The sequence below is a fragment of the Triticum aestivum genome, chromosome 3B (genome assembly GCF_018294505.1).
Source record: "Triticum aestivum cultivar Chinese Spring chromosome 3B, IWGSC CS RefSeq v2.1, whole genome shotgun sequence".
Classification (NCBI taxonomy): Eukaryota; Viridiplantae; Streptophyta; class Magnoliopsida; order Poales; family Poaceae; genus Triticum; species Triticum aestivum.
Genome location: NC_057801.1, coordinates 531,516,576 through 531,533,475, shown reverse-complemented (window position 1 = coordinate 531,533,475; position 16,900 = coordinate 531,516,576).

Sequence of the window (16,900 nt, the reverse complement as noted above, 5' to 3'; positions counted from 1 at the left end):
GGCTCAAAATCAAGGACAGAATTGTTTTGGGACAAGAAATAAATGAGATAAAATCCAAAAATGGATTTAACTAGTTGGGACAGAATGTTTGGGTTGCCCCAAAGTGGAAGGAGGGGTTTTGGGAAAATTTTACCCTAGTAGGCATGGTAAAATAAAGAAAGAAACAAAACCAAAGACAAGCCCAAAACCAAAAAGGTTTTCTTTTTGAAAACAAAAACCACAAATATTTTGGAGTGTCACATCGGGGCAGCTCCTTGGAGGTGGAGGACGGGGTGGCTGAACCGGCGGGGCACCGAGATCGACGATGGATCCTCATCCGGTACGGTGGATGAGGGACGTCGAGGTGTTGATGTGGACGACATCATCGGGGAAGAGGCTCCGGCTGGGTGGTGGACGGAGCAAGGTGTGGGGTTTCATCACGGGTTTTCGCGGCCTCGGTGTACGAATGGGTGGGCGGATGGTATGGCAGTGGGGAACCATGGCTTAGGGACGCGCTTGTCCAAAATATGGGGTAAGTTACGAAAGTACCCCCACCGATTTGAGGCGCTTCTTTCAGTTCAGGGGTACCACGGGCATTTTGCATGCCGGGATTTCACAGGAGGTGGGAGTTTTCGCGCGCGTTGTAATTTCGGAATAGCAAGGAGCGGGTTGAGATGGAGGGAGTTGTCGTAGCACAACGAGACAAAGATATAGCTTAAATATTTCGGGCTAACAAGGCGCGGGTTGAAATTTCCGGACAAGCCTAACGTGTACTGTACCAAATCAATGCGCACTACAAATGTCATTCAAAACTTTGAATTCATGTTATGTTCAATTAAAATATTTCGCTGCGTGTATAATGCATGCAACCTACTACTCAAATGAATGTTTTAGTGCATTCCAAATGTATATACTACCGCTTCAATATGAACTAAATTTGAATTCGTTTCTCTATTTGAATAAGATATACAGTAATGATTATTGTGAAGTCAAAGCATTTGAATTTGTTTCTCTATTTTAATAAGATCTACAATCATCATTATTTTCAAGTTAAACCATCGTTTGTGTATTATCTTCATGGCACACCACATGATTAGTCTCGAGTTACATATGAACTATGTGTACTATATGATCTCGAACTCGATTTTTTGAATCCACTTTATTTTGATTTCAAATCACATTACATTTCTAGCTCTAGCTAGATCTTCATAATCTAAACCATGTCTCATCTGTATAATGTGTTTATCACATTATGTATGGTGCCCCGCCCCCTACGCCTACAAGTATTTAGATGTGAATTGCAAACACCTCACATTACCACAAATTCAAATAAAATGTGAGAATGTTTGATATATAGTGTTGCTTAGATTGTTCGATATTTACTTGTAAGCTGCAAACTCCACACATTATCACAAATTCAAATAAATGTGAGATTGTTTGATGTGTAGTATGGTTTAGATTGTTCGGCATTTAGCTGTGAGTTGCAACCGCCATGCATTATCACATTATGGTATAACATGTGCACAACACGTGTATCAACGCTATATTCATGTATGCAATGTCACTACAAGAAATATGTCAACTAGTGACCTTTTGTCAGTGACCCTAGAAGAATTGGTAATAAATTTATGACCATTTTAGACCAATAGGTCAAAAGCGGGGGGGGGGGGCTCCAAACCCTAACCTATAACGACCATTCTGGTCAGAAAGGTCATAATGTCAATACAGGAAATGGTCATAAAGGGGGAAGCACTATCCACTGCCTCACGCCTAGCTGATAACGACCAATATAACATGGTCACTACACTTGATTTGGAATGAATTAGGATGATTAGGCAGCCACCTCAGCAACCTCGCTTATGTGTCACTGTCTAGGTGTCACCTTTGGTTAAATATTAATATTCAACAACAGATGGGGCACACACTGACATGCCGGAACTATTTGACAGGAGGGACCGACTGCTTAATTCGCCCAAAAAATGTGCACTAGCGGGGACTCGAACCCACGACCTCGCGCTTGCTTCACTCGTTCGGTACTGCTGGGATAGAGAGGGATTGTTGCTCTGGTATGAGAACTTATCTATACATTATATAAAACCACGGCTCTCTCCTATCAGTGACAAGTGGGGCCTTCCGACCAGGTGGCATCGAACAGAGCAACAATGACAGGCGGGAACCATTTGACAGGTGGGTGAGCCACTGACAGGTGGGTGAGCGAGAATTTAATTCCCTAAAAAATGTGCGCTTTAATTCCTAAAAAATGTGCGCTAGCAGGGACTCGAACCCACAACCTCGCGATGTTTAACTTGTTTGCTACCACTGGGCTAGAGAGGGATTGCTGCCCATCTAGCGGAATGGCTCTGTATATTATATAGAACATCAGTTGTCTCTTGCCAGGATTGGACAAAGCCAACACTTAGCCAATAATTTCCAGGCCTTCCGACAAGGTGGGCGGCGGGCTGCGGGCAGCGCCGGCGGCCGAAGCGACCAGCAGGGGCGGGGGCGACCGGTGGTGGGGCAGGAATGGCCTCACCGCAGTTGAACCTCTCCACAGCCTCGTCGCAGTTGCCTCGCCCACGGCCTCGCCGCAGGTGGCCTTGCCCACGGGCCTCGCCGCTCGCCTTGTCCACGACAGGAAATCGGCGGGGTGGGTGCGGGGCCGACAGCGGAAGCAAACCGGCGGGGGTGGAGGCAGGGCTGGCTTGCCGAAGTGACCAGCAGGGGCAGTGGGCGACCTGCGGTGGTGGGGGGGGGCCGTAGGAATGACGCCCACGCATGGAGATGCTCGCCGAGCATGGGGGACTCGCCGCCGCCGACCATGGGGGCTCGCCGCCGGCACAAGCAGACCCCACCCACGTATGCACTCCTTCCTCCCCCCTCTCCTCTCCCCTCTCTCCCTCTGTTGATGTCATTGATTTGATTGTTGATCTGTTAGGAGAATCTCCACACACACAACACACACTGATTTGATGTAGGTTTGTTGTAATCTTTGAAAAATCTCTTGGAAATGGCATTGATGAATTTGCTAGAAATTGTGAAGAGAATTTCTGTTGATGAAATTTTTAGGAGAATTGTTATTGATGAAATTGTTAAGAATTCTTTTTTAATTTAGTAAATTCATAGTGGTAAATTATGTTGTCATCTATCAATAGAACAGAGCTCTTTGTTCTATTTTGTCCAAGAGTAAATTGCGTTGATGAAATTGACGTTGTTCTTTCCCTGAAACAGGATCCTGAAATTATTGTTGCTCTCTGTTCTAAATTCCTGATTTATTTTTTCTATGAGTAAATAATGAATGATGAGTAAATAGGATCCTGATCCATTTGACTGATTCATGCCATGAGTAAATATTGAATGCTGATTTATTTTGTCCACCAAGTTGGACTAAAGTAGTGAGAAATTGGAAATAGTTGAATGTTGTGGTTAGGCAGTTAGCATATAAAGTTGGGTGCCATTACTTCAATCCATTTTCATTAATTAATGTTGATGCACTTAGATTGATTTGCTAAGTTGCAACAATTTGTTGTCTTTGGCAGATGGACAGAAGCTGGATTAGAAAAGGAGTTAGAAAGTTTTCGAAAGAACATATGAAAGGTGTTGATGATTTCATGGCATTTGTTCGGGAAAATTTTGCCAACGATGCTCACATTTTTTTCCCATGCTGCAAATGCCTCAACCATCCAATAATGGCTCAAGGAAGAGTGGAAGATCATCTGCTTCTTAATGTGATGTCCAGCACATATGATAGATGGACATATCATGGAGAACCTTTGGACAGTCAACCTCAACATTTTGAAGCTAATACAGAGGCCCCTCATATGATGGGTGGTGGTGATGCTGACATTGATTTCATGCAAAAGGTTTAGCGAGATAATGCTATTTTGGATGAAGAGGATGGGCATGAAGATGATAGGATTCCTGACATATTGAAGGATTTGTACTATGCTGAAGATCGTGCTGATGGAAAGAAGTCGTTGTTTGCTAAGGTGTTAGAGGAGGCGAAGCGCGCAACTCATGAAGGGGGTAAATTTTCAAGATTTGCCTTCACCATGAAGTTACTCCACATCAAGTCTTTCTATCAGATTAGCAATGCCGCATTCAACGCAATACTCCGGCTTTTGAGCTTGCAATTCCCTGATAGTTGTGTTCCCAGATCTTATGATGAAGCATTGAGCATAATCCGTAGGCTGGGGTTAGGTTATGTGTCAATACATGTGTGCCCAAATAACTGTGTCTTGTTTTGGAAGGATTTAGCAAGGCATGACAACTGTCCAAAATCCAATGCATCTAGGTGAAAAGATGCTGATGGGAAGAAGTCAATACCGGAGAAGGTACTGAGGCACTTTCCCTTGATACCAAGGCTACAGCGGATGTTCATCTCGAAGAAATCATCGCGTGAGGTACAGTGGCACAAGCTGAAGCGGCAACCTGTGGACAATGAGTTGAGCCATCCAGCGGACGGAGAGGCATGGAAAGAGTTTGACCGTATACATATAGATTTTGCTGCAGATCCAAGGAACATAAAACTTGGCATTGCCACAGATGGGTTTAATCCGTTTGGGAACATGAGCACGTCTTATAGCATGTGGCCAGTTTTTGTGGTGCCGTACAACCTACCACCATGGGCATGCATGGATCAGTCCAACTTCATGATGTCATTGCTTATCCCGGGTCCAGAGTCTCCAGGAAAGGATTTTGATGTCTTTATGGAGCCCCTCGTAGAAGAACTGCTCCAGCTCTGGACTGGTGTACCTACATACGATGCCTTGAGTCCGGAAGAAAAGTTCAATCTACGTGCTGCAATCATATGGTCCATCCATGATTTCCCGGCTCTACACACTCTGTCTGGGAGGATCACAGCGGGTTATCAGGCTTGTGTCCATTGTGACAAAGACCCTTGCTCAAAGAGAATAAGGAGCAAGATCTGCTATATTGGGCACCGCCGCTTTCTTCCCCGAAACCATCACTGGCGAAGAAGCAAAGATTTTAATGGTGAGAATGAAACCAGTGACAAGCCAGCTGAATTCACTAAAGAAGAGCTGGAGCAGCAACTTGAAAAGGTGAAAGATGTGAGACCAGGAAAGCTGGCGAAGAAAAGAAAGCGTGAGGAAGGTCAATGTTGGGACCGGAGGTCTTGTTTGTGGGACCTGCCATACTGGGCTGATCTGAAATTAAGGCATAATCTCGATGTAATGCACATTGAGAAAAACATATGCGAGAATCTGCTAGGGACGTTTCTGAACATTGAAGGGAAGACAAAGGACACGGTTAGTTCTAGGCTTGATTTGGAGGACATGGGCATAAGAGAAGATTTGCATCTACAGCACAATGAAGATGAAGATTCATTTGAAATGCCACGAGCATGGTATACAATGAGTAAAGAACAAAAGCTTGCATTCTGTGAATTCCTAAGAGCGGTGAAATTTCTAGATGGTTATGCTGCTAACCTAGCAAAGTGTGTTACTTCTGATGGATTCAAGCTTTCAGTACTGAAAACTCATGATTGTCACATCCTCCTCCAAAGGATTTTACCGGCGGGCCTCCGAGGAATCATGGACAAGGATATATATGAAGCGGTTGCTGAGCTGGGAAATTTCTTTAGAGAACTGTGCTGCAAAACACTCAAGTTAACTGTCCTGGAAAGACTTGAAAAAGAAATCCCAATTATTCTTTGCAAGCTCGAGAAGATTTTCCCTCCAGCTTTCTTCACCGTGATGGTCCATTTGGCGGTGCACTTACCAAAAGAGGCAATGCTTAGAGGCCCTGTGCAATACGGTTGGATGTACCCAATCGAAAGAAGGCTGCTTACTTGTAAGCGTTATGTGCGAAACATGGCAAGACCTGAAGGTTCTATTGCTGAAGCATATGTCGTTGACGAGTGCTTGATATTTTGCACTAGATACTTTGGCGATGTGGAAACAAGATGGAACTGACCGGGCAGAAATAGAGAGCGGTCTGATTCGCAAAGTGGTGATGTCTCTGTTTTCAACCATGGTGTGAACTTTCTTGGAGCCTCACAATACTTGGAGGCTGGTGATGAGTATGACAAGATGGTTTGGTTTGTGCTCAGCAATTGCGCCGAGGTTCTACCATATATCGAGTACGTTATATCTTGTGCACTCATTATATATTATTTTTTTCTTGGGTTGGCACCAGCCTAATGTTTTAATTCACATGTTTTGTTGGCATTGCAGGAAATGCAAGGAAGAGTTAAATCAGGAAGAAAGTAATATCCATGTTGATAAAAGGGTTGCCAAGGGGTTTGCTAAGTGGTTTAAGAATCATGTGAGATCTTTAGCCACATGTTTTATATTTTCTACGTTATTCACCAATTGTTAAATACCTTTGTTTGCTAAATGGTTTATTTGTGCAGATTGGAAAGTTGCATGAGGAGAATAAGGTTAGTGATGATCTAGTTGCTTTGGCATGCTTACCGGATAAGCGAGTGAGAGTGTATTCAACATGCATTGTTGGCGGTGTCCGGTACCACACCGTTGACCGCGAGGAAAAAAAGGAAGACACAAAATAGTGGAATCGTCAGAGGGGTCACATGATCGTGAGATCATTGACTTCTATGGTCAGTTGAGAAGCATCGTAGAGTTGCAGTACAACTCTAGTGGAGGCATCCATCGCTCGGTTGTCTTATTTCGCTGTGACTGGTTTGAGCTTGGTAGCAAGAAGTAGAGAGACTCTTTGGTCAAATATGATGGCCACTTCAAAAGCATCAACGCTGCAAGGTGCTGGTATAAGAGTGATCCCTTTATTCTAACAACACAAGCAACAATGGTGTTTTATCTGCCAGACACTCTTTTGCATGGAAAATGGCGAGTTGTGCAAAACTTTGAGCACAGACACTTGTGGAGTGTGACTGAAACAGAGTGGAAAAGGGCCCCGGTGATGGTGGACTAACATACCAAGATGATGACTCTACGGAAGTTCCGTTGCAAGCTGATGATGACTCTATGGAAGTTCCGGTGCAAAGCAGAGTGCGAAGGGACCGGGAACGTGTGATCGTTGGTGCTGCAACAGTTGAAGGCATCAAGAAAAGAAGAAAGGTGGTAGCGGAAGACATGAAGAGCGAGGATGAGGAAAACTGGACTGATCATACTATGCTGCAATATTGTAGTGATATGAGGAAAACAGGAGTGGGCATAGAGTTCGTTGTTTTCGTATCGACGACGATGAGTAGCGAATGGACTGGCAAAGGTAAATACTATTACTTAATGTTCTTTGTTTTGGTATCTATGGGACTAGTGACCTGATGTGATCAATCTTCTCTCCAGGTAGAAAAATCCTTGAAGATTCTAGGAGCAAAATGATGATCCTGATGGTTGTAGCAAAATGATGATCCTGATGGTTGTAGCAAAATGATGATCCTGATGGTTGTAGCAAAATGATGATCCTGATTCAAGTGCTTAGTTCAGCAAAATTGAGAATGGTTATGATTGCTGTTTTAACCTGAATTGAGATGTTATTGTAGCTGTTATGCTTGCTGTCAAAATGTTGTCTTGTAATGCAAAAGATTGCAAAACGATCATACAGAAGATTTTTTGAACATCTTTAGTTCAAGTTTTGGTCCGAATGTTGTCTTGTAGTTGTTGTGATCATTTAGTAGTTGTTGTAATCATCTTGTAGTTGTTTTGGTCAGAATGTTGTCTTGTAGATGCTATTTTAACTGAATTTTGGTCAGAACTGAAGATGCTATTTTAACTGAATTTTGGTCAGAACTGAAGATGCTATTTTAACTGAATTTTGCTTAAACTGAACCCATTTCATTGTGAGCAAAAAAATATGCACCAGTGGGGACTCGAACCCACGACCGTGGGCTTGTTTCACTATGTTTCTACCACTAGGCTAGGACGAGGCTATTAGCCTTCCACTCTATGCCAACCTTTTTGAATATATCAAACTAGTCAAGTATCAAGCACACACCTCACAGACAAGTGGGCCACTCAACCCACTCGCTGACAAGTGGGCCATTTTTCTATTGTACCCAAGCAACAAAAATATGTGTGTGACCAAAAAATATGCGCGTGCGGGGGCTCGAACCCACGACCGTGCGCTTATTTCACTGTGTTTCGACCACCGGGCTAGGAAGAGGTTGTTGGTTTTGTACTCTATGCCACTCTTTTTAATATATCAAATGCAGAACTCGCTGACAAGTGGACCCACTCCTCCACTTGACCCACTCCTCCGCTCCACTTGACCCACTCCTCCTCTCCATTATCCACTCGACCCACTCCTCCTCTCCGCCGCCGGCATCCCCTTCTCCTCCATCGACGGGACAACCTCCATCGATGGCGACCCACTCCTCCATCGACGGCGACGACGACGGCCTCCTAAGGTATGATTCCGCTGACTCCTTCCTGTTCCTCTTCCTATTGATTAGATTAGGGTTCCGTGGCACTGATTAGGGTTCCTCTTCCTAAAGAACCATGAGATCAAGAGGAGGCAGTCCACGACACCCTTTGCAGTTGCCCTCCCCCCAGGTCTGTTCCGTTCCCCCTCTGTAGATTAGGGTTCTTTTAGTACGAGCTGGAGTAGCTAATTGGTGTTTCCGATCTTAATTTTTGGCGCCTAGCTTGGTTTCCATGTAGTACTGTACTAGTGGAGTGTAGGTTTGACACTAGGTTATATGCACTAGGTTGTGTTTAATTAAAGTATCAGGAATGCTCAGTGAAAGATTTGATGATGCTCAGTGATAGATTTGATGACTGGGGCTACATTATGTTGATCAGTGGGGTTACATTTTGATATACCATCATGGTTTAGGTAGTCTGCTGGCACATTTTGTATTGGATTAGGTTGGGTAAGATTTGTTGGTGTCTGTCTTGATAAGTTTCATTCTTAGTTTGATTCTGAAACTTGGGCCTGTTCTGTTTCATTTTTAGTCGAAATAAACTTGGGTCTGCTTGTGATGGAAGACTAATAAACTTACACCAAACTGGAAGACTAATAGCACCAGATCGGTGATGCCACTTCTCTGTTGCATGAAATTGGCAATGTTTTTCTTTTTGTAATGTTTTACCCGAGTGGCTAAGCACTGCTATGTAGGTGTACAAAACAATGTGATCATGCTAAGCACTGCTATGTTGGTGCTTATGTTTCTGATGTGTACAAATACAATTCTATCTAGGTGTTTGCACTGCTAAGATTTTCTTGGTCTCTTGTTTTTTCTGTTTCGGATGTTATATTTCATAGAAGTTTGCATATGTGTGCATCATGTAATGTGATCATGCTAGCTCAAATGATCATAATCTATTGATGATGGCATGAAGTATTTCCTGCTATAATTTTCTTCAGTCACACTGTTATTTTGCTATGCTTGATAAACCTGAAACTTCTTTCTATTGTAATATTGAAACTGTTGTTTTGCTATACACTATTGGTCCATTTATTAATAGATATGGTTCTGGTCAATTATAGTAGATATGGTTCTGGTCAATTTATATTGTTGTGTTTCTGGTCAATTTATAGTAGATTTTAGTGTTGTTGCTGTTGGTGGTCACCTGATGATGTTGCTGTTGCTGTTGATGTTGATGTGCTTGTTTTAGTGTTAGTTTACTATGCTATTGATGTTGATGTCCTGTTGTTTAATTTACAATGCTGCTTTTCAGAGAAGTGAGATGGCTGGCTTGGAAGGTTTCGAGTTCTTCGAGATCGTAATTGAGAAATCTTGCAGTAGGCAGTTATGTTTATCATCACTCGTTTCTTTATCATCACTCTGCTATCTAGTGCTTGATTGCCACAATTAACCACTTCTTGACCCTCGCTGCAGAGGCTGCCTGACAAGTTTGCGAAGACGCTCGCCGGCCGTGAGCCCCACAAAGTGAAGCTGCGGGAGGCCGGCAGCGGGCTTCACAGGCTGTGGGACGTGTCGGTGGTGTTCGATGGTGAAGGCCACATGTACCTAGGGCCCGGCTAGGAGCATTTCACCCGCGCCCATGAGCTACAACTCGGGTACTTCCTTGTCTTCTGCTACAACGGTGACGCCATGTTCACCGTGAAGATGTTCGACAACACCATGTGCCGCATGTACTACCAGCACAACAACGATGCCAGTAAGCTCTCTGCCTCTCTTCTTCCTGTCCTTTTGGCTTCCTCTACCTGCACGACGACAACACCATGTTCACACTTTGTTGGCATTTGGCCAGGCAATGGGAGCAGCAGCGGGGATGACGAGGAGCAGAGCGGGGATGACGACGAGGAGCAGAGTGGGGATGACGAGAAGAGCGGGGATGACGAGGAGCAGCCTATTCTAGCTAACGACGAACATGCTATGGTGGTGGCTGACGACGACCCTGCTATGGTGGTGGCGGATGACGACCTTGCTATGGTGGTGGCGGACGACGACCTTGCTATGGTGGTGGCAGATGATGACCTCGCGATGGTGGTGGCGGACGACGACCTCGCGATGGTGGCGGCACCTGCAATCCCACAGCTTGGCGACAAGACCATGCCAATTGTGGTAGAGGAGTACATCCGCGTTGGGATTCGCCACTCTGAGCGCATCAGGTTGATGAAGGAGAAGAAGGAGGAAAGAAGATGTTAAGAAGGTGTTCAGCATGTTAGGTTTAAGCTTGTTAGTGTAATATGAACATGTCAATGTTAAGTATGTCAGGTTTAATTTTGTGCATGCTCATGGATTGTATGACAGTGTCATCTAAACATGTCAATTTCTTAACAATGAATATTTAGTTTGGTAATTGATGGGAATTGAAATTTTTTATGCATGCTCATGGATGAAAGATAAAATTATGGGTTTTTGTGCATGCTCATGTATGAAACAATATAAGTTTCATTTTTTGAATGCTAAAAACATGACTCAAACCTAGCCACGGACGACCGCCGTGACGAAATCCGACGGTTTTTGAAAACACCGTAAAAAATTAAAAACCATTTTTCATTTTTTGAATGCAAAAGACATGCATTTTTTCATGAAGCGGCTACAAGGTAGGCATTTCATCACAGAATCGACAATAGATTTGCACGGCTCAAACCCTAGCCATGGACGGCTGCCGCGACGAAATCGCCGGTTTTTGAAAACACCGTAAAAATTCAAAAAAAATAAAAAATGGGAGACCTCGCGTCACATCATCAAATGTGGCCTACCAACTAGCAAAAATACTAAACTTGCAATAGGTTTTCTTAAAAAAGTGTTCTAAAAAACGACCTACCATTAACGAAGATTCATGGCTTTCAAGCCAAACTAGCAATGATATGGCCACATCAGATGAATAGTTTCTGCTAATATGCCCAAATTGGGCGCATGCCTCCGTCTTGTGATGGCAAACAATGTTGCCAAAGCGAGGTTCAACTTGTTTAACAAGAAAAACTTTTTCATTTTTTGAATGCAGAAGACATGCGTTTTTCTTGAAGCGGCTACAAGGATGGTCACCCCAAACAGCGCCATTCCATGTCTATCTCAAAGTAGATCCTATTTTACAGACGGTCGCCAAAAAGCATGAATTTCTGACCCTCGTCGCTACTCCCGGCAATTCAGACCACCTTCGGCCGATTCAGCTGTAACCGTTTGGAATTTGAATTGCGGGTCCTCCATAGCTTGCCCGTTATTTTTGCCAAAAATGCTTTTTAGCTTCACAAGTAGGCATTTCATCACAGAATCGACAACAGATTGGCATGGCTCAAACCCTAGCCACGGATTGTCGTCGCGACGAAATCGGCCGGTTTTTTAAAACACCGTAAAAATTCAAAAAAATCAAAAAATGGGAGACCTCCGCGTCACATCATCAAATGTGGCCTACCAACTAGCAAAAATACTAAACTTGCAATACCGGATGTTTTCTTGAAAAAGTGTTCTCAAAAACGACCTACCATGAACGAAGATTCATGGCTTTCAAGCCAAACTAGCAATGATATGGCCGCATCCGATGAATAGTTTCTGATAATATGCCCAAATTTGGCGCATGCCTCCGTCTTGTGATGGCAAACAATGTTGCCAAAGCGAGGTTCCAACTTGTTTAACAAGAAAAACCGTTTTTCATTTTTTGAATGCTAAAGACATGCGTTTTTCGTGAAGCGGCTACAAGGAGGGTCACCCCAAACGGCGCCATTCCATGTCTATCTCAAAGTAGACCCTATTTTACGGACGGTCGCCAAAAGCATGCATTTCCGACCCTCGTAGCTACTCCCGGCAATTCAGACCACCTTCGGCCGATTCAGCTGGAACCGGCTGGAATTTGAACTGCGGGTCCTCCATAGCTTGCCCGTTATTTTTGCCAAAAATGCTTTTTAGCTTCACAGGTAGGCATTTCATCACAGAATCAACAACAGATTGGCATGGCTCAAACCCTAGCCACGGACGGCCGCCGCGACAAAATCGGCCGGTTTTTGAAAACACCGTAAAAAATTCAAAAAAAATCAAAAAAATGGGAGACCTCCGCGTCACATCATCAAATGTGGCCTACCAACTAGCAAAAATACTAAACTTGCAATACGGATGTTTTCTTGAAAAAGTGTTCTCAAAAACGACCTACCATGAACGAAGATTCACGGCTTTCAAGCCAAACTAGCAATGATATGGCCACATCCGATGAATAGTTTTTGATAATATGCCCAAATTGGGCGCATGCCTCCGTCTTGTGATGGCAAACAATGTTCCCAAAGCGAGGTTCTAATTTGTTTAACAAGAAAAACCGTTTTTCATTTTTTGAATGCAGAAGACATGTGTTTTTCGTGAAGCGGCTACAAGGATGGTCACCCCAAATGGCGCCATTCCATGTCTATCTCAAAGTAGACCCTATTTTACGGACGATCGCCAAAAAGCATGCATTTCCTACCCTCGTAGCTACTCCCGGCAATTCAGACCACCTTCGGTCGATTCAGCTGGAACTGGCTAGAATTTGAACTGCAGGTCCTCCATAGCTTGCCCGTTATTTTTGCAAAAAATGCTTTTTAGCTTCACAGGTAGCTATTTCATCACAGAATTGACAACAGATTGGCATGGCTCAAACCCTAGCCATGGACAACCGCCGCGGCGAAATCAGCCGGTTTTTGGAAACACTATAAAAAATTCAAAAAAATCGAAAAAAATGGGAGACCTCCGCTTCACATCATCAAATGTGGCCTACCAACTAGCAAAAATACTAAACTTGCAATATAGATGTTTTCTTGAAAAAGTGTTCACAAAAACGACCTACCATGAACGAAGATTCATGGCTTTCAAGCCAAACTAGCAATGATATGGCCGCATCCGATGAATAGTTTCTGATAATATGCCCAAATTTGGCGCATGCCTCCGTCTTGTGATGGCAAACAATGTTGCCAAAGCGAGGTTCCAACTTGTTTAACAAGAAAAACCATTTTTCATTTTTTGAATGCTAAAGACATGCGTTTTTCGTGAAGCAGCTACAAGGAGGGTCACCCCAAACGGCGCCATTCCAAGTCTATCTCAAAGTAGACCCTATTTTACGGATGGTCGCCAAAAAGCATGCATTTCCGACCCTCGTAGCTACTCCCGGCAATTCAGACCACCTTCGGCCGATTCAATGGAAACTGGCTGGAATTTGAACTGCGGGTCCTCCATAACTTGCCCGTTAATTTTGCCAAAAATGCTTTTTAGCTTCACAGGTAGGCATTTCATCACAGAATCGACAACAGATTGGCATGGCACAAACCCTAGCCACGGACGGCTGCCACGACGAAATCGGCCGGTTTTTGAAAACACCGTAAAAAATTAAAAAAAATCAAAAAAATGGGAGACCTCCGCGTCACATCATCAAATGTGGTCTACCAACTAGCAAAAATACTAAACTTGCAATACGGATGTTTTCTTGAGCTACTCGGTATGATTTTAACCATGATTTCTACAAAGTTTACAAAGAAAATCTTTTTTTTCTGCCTCAAAACCTCTAAAAACTGGTGAAAATTTCCCTCCCACCCACAAAAATTTCCCTCCCACCCCACCAAAATTTCCCACCACTTCTCTCCCACTACTGTGCGGGACCCACCACCGCTCTCCCACTAAACACGCGGGATACCCTCCCCTCCCCTCCCAAAATTTCCCCTCCCTCTCCCATTCCCCACCCTGCAACCCTAGCGCCGCCCCTCCTCTGTTCCGCCCCGACGAACCGCCCGCTCCCACTCCCACCCCTCCGCGCCGCCCCTCTCCCACTCCGTCCCCTGCTCCGTGCCGCCCCGGCACGCCACTGCGCCGCCCCGCCACGCCGCGGTGTGCCGCCCACCCCGACGACGAATCCACCCATCTCTCTCCCCTCGACGAAGATTGCTACATCGACCGCCCGGGCTACGACTACATCAACGATAGGGAGTACATTGGCGACGGTGGCTACATCATCCACATTATCAACGATCGATGACGGCGACAGGTACCCCTCTCCTCTCCCCTCTCCCCTCGATCTTCTAGGGTTCGGTAGATCCCCCTCCTGGTCGACCTAGGGTTAGGATTCGGTTGATCTAAGGTTAGGATTCGGTCGATCTAGGGTTAGGATTCGGTTGATCTATGAGCTCCTGGTGGTTCTTGTTCATGTTCATCGGACAAGTTGTTCATGTTCATCGAGCTCCTGGTTCTTGTTCTTGTTCATGTCGATCTAGGGTTAGGATTCATTTTCTTGTCGATCTAGGGTTAGGATTCGCTCGTCGGCTCCTCCCTCCCTGCTCGAACCCTTCTGATCTAGAACATGCTCGCCAGATTCACTCATGGTGCTTGGCTTGGGTCACAGTTGGTTATGTTGCATGCGTGTCCGTGTGCACTTGTAGTGCTAGTGGTTTAAGGCACCGTTTATCAGATATATTGTTTATTTGTTTGGATCTTTCATGTCATAACCTTATAAAAATGCTTGCTTGATACTCATGGAGCTCCTGGTGGTTTGTTTGATCCTCCTCATGGTTTAGGGTTCATGTTGATGGAGAGGAAGTGCATGATTTGAGGGGATGGGGATGGATGAGGAAGTGGATGAGGTTTGAGGAAGACGTCCCTCTAGTTCATGTAGCTTGTGTATGATTTAGTTACTTAGCTTGTATCAGTAGCACTTGGAGAAGGTGCCCCTCAGGGCCTCTCATGCTGCCCATTCCTCTTGTTTTGAGGTTATGGGTGCGTTTGCTCTGCGTTTGGTTATATTGTTCTTGTGCATTGGTATGGATCGTGGCGTGTTTACCGCTCTTGTGAGCGGGGCACTGTGTCACTGATGTTTCTGAACCTGATGTTCATGCCGTATCTCTCTGATGAGATGTATGGCCAAGTGAATGTTGTCATGATGTAAGCCGCATACAGTAAGTAGACGGTGTTGTGTTCAGTCACCAAGCTATAGTGGAATTACATGATTCAGATGAGCATTTCTTTATCAGCATAGAGGCCGTCCCGTGTGGCCCTCTCGCCTTTTTTTTGTTGTTGTTGTTGCAAAGACCGGGAACTTTATTGAGCACTTGAGAATAATTTTTTCATCTTCTTTTGTACTTCTGCAAGTACTATTGTTTCATGCTTTACTAGTGGAAACATCTAGTTGTTTTGAAGGTCCTCATGATATACTCGTCTAGCTTGCTGTCAGACTGTCTAAGCATGTGTACATGACACCAATTCACTAGTTCATGTTGCTTGCTTGCTAACATACATGTTGCTTGCAAGCATACATGCTTAATTAGGGTTTCCATCAGCAGTACTTGCTTGTATCAGTAGCACATGGAGAAGAAGCTACCTGCTTGCTTATTAATTAGGGTTTGTATCAATAGTATTTGCTTGCTTCTTTTCAATTTCCTTCATTGCTTGCTTGTTTCTATCAGTAGCACTTTGCTTGCTTGCTTGTTTAGTGTACATATATTTCCACTGTACATGCATGCTTGTTTAGTGCACTTACATGTTTGCTTAATTAATAACAGTACATCAGTGTATGTGCATGATGGTCCAAATGCTTTCCTTTATTGATACAAGTGCATCATTTTACTTTATCCCTGTTGTATCTGATTGTTGTTTATTCTATTTTGCAAGCACCACCTCAAGATCATCCATGGCAAGGATGACAAGGTCAAACGTGAGGCCAACCGTTGGTATGCAACTTGCTCCTTGTGGTTATACTGTCAGTTTCATAAAATCTGTGTCTTAATATGCTAAGTGAAATGTATTGCTGCAATCTGAATAAGCTGGCTTAATTGTGCCTGTGTGCTGTTAGTCTTCCTTACCTGAATAACTAGGATTAAATGATAATAAAATTTCATAAGATATGTTTGGCTGTCTGTCCATGCATTCCAAACATTCACCTAATAGTTACGTTTCCTTTATCATGCAAAGAAGAGCCTCTCACCGAGTACGAGAAGGTTAGGGCTAGAAATATCATGAGGAACAATCGGATGTTCCAGTCCCTTGGCATCGGTGCAATAGCGTCGATGATTAGGAAAACAAATGGTGTACAAGAAGGTAGAAGTGATGAGGTTCAAGAAGGTAGTGGAGTTATCAATGATGACCCAGAGTACAATCCTAAGGAGGATGAAGTTATTGATGGAGAGGAAGTGGATGATGTTGTAGTGAGCAAGACTGTTAAGGTGCAAACTCTGTCTTGCTTGGAGGGCTGGGGTTCTTTTATGCTATGTTATTCCTTGTGCTCACATATTTCTCTTGTGATCTAATGCTTTTTTCCGTGCTGTTTATACGAGGCACTGAAGGAATCTAGGACGAAGAGGCCTGGTGTTAAGAAGACAGTCAGCAAGAAGAAGAAGAGCTCAGAAACATCTGCTGCAATGCCTCCAGGAAGGGTGATGGCCCCAGCTCCAGGACAAAAAAAGAGGATCCTGGAACCTGATGAACCTGCCCTTGATAGAGTCACAAGGCAGAAAGCAAAGATGGCGACTGCGACGGACCATCAGGAAAGTCTGCTGCGCATGGACTCTGAGACCTCGGTGCAAATGGGTGATGAGTTGCCGCCCATGGATGAAGGAACCACTCTCAGCA